This window comes from Mercenaria mercenaria, chromosome 16 (assembly GCF_021730395.1).
Source record: "Mercenaria mercenaria strain notata chromosome 16, MADL_Memer_1, whole genome shotgun sequence".
NCBI lineage: Eukaryota > Metazoa > Mollusca > Bivalvia > Venerida > Veneridae > Mercenaria > Mercenaria mercenaria.
This window is the reverse complement of record NC_069376.1, coordinates 46,778,209-46,782,447: the sequence shown is the minus strand read 5'-3', so window position 1 is coordinate 46,782,447 and position 4,239 is coordinate 46,778,209. Positions and strand designations below refer to the sequence as shown.

General features: G+C 33.1%; 1 long non-coding RNA gene across 1 annotated transcript; it reads left to right on the top strand.

Moving 5' to 3' along the window:
* Positions 1–212: 212 nt before the first annotated feature.
* Positions 213–2,441, top strand: LOC123541196 (uncharacterized). Its single transcript, XR_006684457.2, has 2 exons — positions 213–403; positions 2,143–2,441. It is a non-coding gene; the product is annotated as an uncharacterized LOC123541196 (long non-coding RNA).
* Positions 2,442–4,239: the final 1,798 nt, after the last annotated feature.

Genomic DNA, 4,239 nt, shown 5'->3' with positions numbered 1-4,239 from the left:
AGTTTCATTTCTATTTGAATGTTTGTTTTTTTGTACTGTTTACAGTGTTTCTGGACACGGGTTGTCCCGTAGGCATTGCAATATTGCAGAAAATGGCAGCCAAAACACCATTCTTCCCAAGGCTTTTGATTTATAGAACTTATTAAGATTTTTTAAACACATGAAGTAATATTTTGCCAATATCATTAGAAATAATAAATTTTGACGGAAATTAATTATAACACTATGAAGAAATATTTCATTAGAGTAAGCATATGATCATACTTTATATGACAATCAGACAAGAAACAACCCATAATTTTCCATTGCCATAAATGAAGTCTATATAAGTTGTAATTTTAAACTGAGAGGACAACTACTGAAACATATTATATCAAAACAACAAGGGAGCAACCGAAAAGAAGTGAGTAAAGTTATAAGTTTTTAGTTTCATAGAACTCAGTTAACTTATTAAATTGAAAATTATTTTTTATCAAAATGAACTGTTCGAATCGCTTAATACATAAATGCATTTGATTGTAAATGTCTAACATTATTATTTTGGGTGTAAACTATGCAAATGGAATATAGGGCTAAGTGTTACGTTTTATTATAACATTCAACAGAAAACTACCACCACGGTAGAAATTAAGTACTATTGCACTGCTGGTAAGTGACATTGAAGAGTAAACAAATTTTGGAACGGTCGATTTCCTTAAAATTGTTGATAGTTTTTATTTGAATATATATGTAATTAGTTGTTTATGATCATTACATTATTTGACGTGAATCAGCCATTTTTTATCAAATGCCTAGATCAAGTTTTGTTTTCTTAGAAATTGCTGTGGCTGGTTCATTCAATAGATGTGCAATAGAGTTCCGCTATGGGACATGAGAGATGAGAGGTGTTGCACATTTCATTACCTTCCAAAGGATCTATTTACAGATTTTATTAATATATACCTAAGGTGTGGAAAAACCATCATGACGGAAGAAGCCGCACATCAATCATTCATCCAATTCATCCATCCATCAAATTTCAGCTACAGTTGCGAAAACATACAAACGACTATGCCATTCTTTCTTACTACCATTGCGTACGTCTATCCCCGTGCTATTGAAATAAACTGCGATCTAAACATAACTGCCAACAACTTGAGATCAGGTTTGATAGGTATTTAAATTTGACCATTTATATCTCATAGAACTGATACTCTAGTAGTGGATTTCATTTTCACACATGACTAAGGATACAAAAAGATATTTCTCTGAAAGAATGCACTGATACATTTTGATGAAGTCGCGTCAGTTAATACTATATTTAAACTGATTGAAAAATCAGTTGTACTTGTCATCAACTTCATATCAAAGTAATCGTGCAATTTGTTTAAAGATGATGCCGATGTTTACATATAATAAGAACATATTTGAAATGTTTATTTCGGAATGACTGGTATGTGAATTATTTTTTTTAATTATGTACTGTAAATTAACACCTTCTTAACTTTGCGCGAGTTTCAAAAATTGTGTATTCATTTATTTTATTTGTCTGAAAAGATTGTTTACACGGATATTGAAGTAATAGAATAGTTGGACTATATATCGTGTTTACTTTTTTTGTAATACCGTTTTATGTAACACATAAAAAATTTCATTTTCCAATAAAATTCCGAAGCTTTCCATCTTATTTATTTATTCAGTTATCTAAGCAGTAGTTAATGAATCATGTTTTTAAAGCCATATACACTGTTTTGAGAGGGTAATGCTGTTTTAAATTTACACATGATATTTAATTACGTATTATCTTTTCTCGTAACAACAGAGTGGTGGACATTTCATACGCGTACGTGAAGAAAATCCCTATAATGTCAAAACGTTTAAGTCCAGTACAACACGTAAAGCTATATTGCTTGCAATTTTATGAACTTTAAATTTCAAGCACTTTTTTATGAGTAATAAGCATGTAAAACTTTAATCAAAACTAAAACAGTACCTTCAAAATAAAGTGTGTATACAAACATTTTACTTATGTAAACTTCAAAACAAATCGCACGTGAACCATGAAACGAAACTGTCCAGTGTGCAATTTAATTTGCTGCTATATGTCTGGGGTATATACAAATGTATTATTTACTGAACGGAGCTGTATCGTCTTTTTTTCAGAGTTCTGGCTGAACGATGAAGACAATTCTTTTAACGATGATACTATGCGCTATGTTTGTTGGATTGTTTGGCTGCAGTAGTTGGAACCAAGACAAGCCATGCATGTGTAAGTGCGAGGATGATGCGACGGCCTGGCGTAAAAGATGTAAGAAATTGTCTGGCATGGACCAAAACGTATGCAACAGAAATTGTAACAGCGCCGAAAAGAAGTGTTATAGCAAATGTTAACAGTGAAATACTTTCATTCCTGATGTTTTATAAACATCAATAATAAATATTAAAAACATCACAAACACCTAGTTTATTTATTTGATTCTCTTGGTAAATACACCGTTACATATAATACCGAAGTGTATGGCTTATAAATGAAATAACTAGACGATATACGCAATCACCAAAACCCTTGTACATTATCTTCTAAAATGTCTCTCATATTGAGACAATTGTCTTGAACTAATTGGCGCCCTGTATGTCTCTTAAATGTTGAATATAAAATATCAACCAAATAAATAGCGAATCGCCTTAAAAAGTTATAAACATCATAATAGATAAATAAAAAACAACAGGTATTTTGAAAAAAAAAAAGAAAACAACAGCAAGAAACAGATACATCGGTGAAAATATTATGTTACTATTTGAAACTATGAAATATTTACAAGTTAAAATTGAACCCTGGCTACTATTGCATGCAGATTTTGAAAAAAAAGCATTTGATAGCACCGACCATGCTTTCATGTTTCAGTGCCTACACCACTTACAGTTTGGTGATTCTTTTATTGATTGGGTAGAATTATTTTACAGCGATAAAGCAAAAACAGGAATTTTGAAAAAAAGAAACAGACACAACAGTGAAAATATTAGGTTACTATTTGAAACTATGGAATACTTACAAGTTAAGCATAAACTGTTTTGGGTTTAACGCCGTTTTTCAACAGTATTTCAGTTATGTAACGGCGAGAAGTTAACCTAACCAGTGTTCCTGAATGCTGTGCCAGTACAAACCTGTTCTCCGCCAGTAACTGCCAACTTCCCCACATGAATCAAAGGTGGAGGACGAATGATTTCAGATACAGTAATTTTTATCAAATCGTCACGGAGAATATACGTCCCGCCCAGGGATCGGACTCACAACCCCGCGATCCGTAGATATGCACTCTCCCTATTGAGCTTGTAAATTAGGAGATAGCTATGATAGCATTATTTTTCGTGGCATTATAATAGCGAATTTTATTCATGTCATACGGGTGTGGGGGGGGGGGGGAGGGGGGCTTTGTGGCCTTGTGGTTAAGGTCGCTGACATCAAATCACTTGCCCCACGCCATATGGGTTCGAGCCTTACTCGCTGCGTTGAATTCTTCATGTGAGGAAGCCATCCGACTGGCTTCAAGAAGGTCGGTGGTTCAACCTAGTTGTTCGCCCGTGATGAAATAATGCACGTAGAGGCACCTGGGGTCTTCATTCACCAGCAAAGCTGGAACGTCGCCATATGACCTATAATTGTGTATGTGCGACGTTAGACCCAACAAAACAAATCATGCTAGACGTTCTTTATTCGGCTGATAGTTTCGTTCTTAAAGGATTTAAACTCGCGCGCTTTGTGCGGATCTAACCTGACAAAATTCCTAAGTTTTGTTGATATTAATATATTACTTTATGATTTAAAATTGTACGTCTTCTCAGACGCATCATGAAAAGGAATACATGTAAGGGTAGATTTCTCGGAAGCACAGAGCACACAAAACCGTTTGAATCATATTAATTTTAGAAAACAACAAACTGATAGACGTTTTTTTTAAAAAAGTGAGAAAATTGTACAGTGTAACGCCGATAACATAAATAACATGTGTACTGCGAACAACATCATCATGTCAAGACAACTTAAAAAAGAAAACTTAGATCTGAACATACACTTAATAGTATATGTATAAAACAAGAATAATTTTAAAATTACACAGACTAAAATACAATAGAAACATACAGAACACTGAAACTTTTATCGTACTTTTTTATAATCATATGAGAAAATATTTTAAAATGCCTATATTTTATCTTGATTTGATTACCGACACATTCTTTAGACTAATATAACGTCTGCGA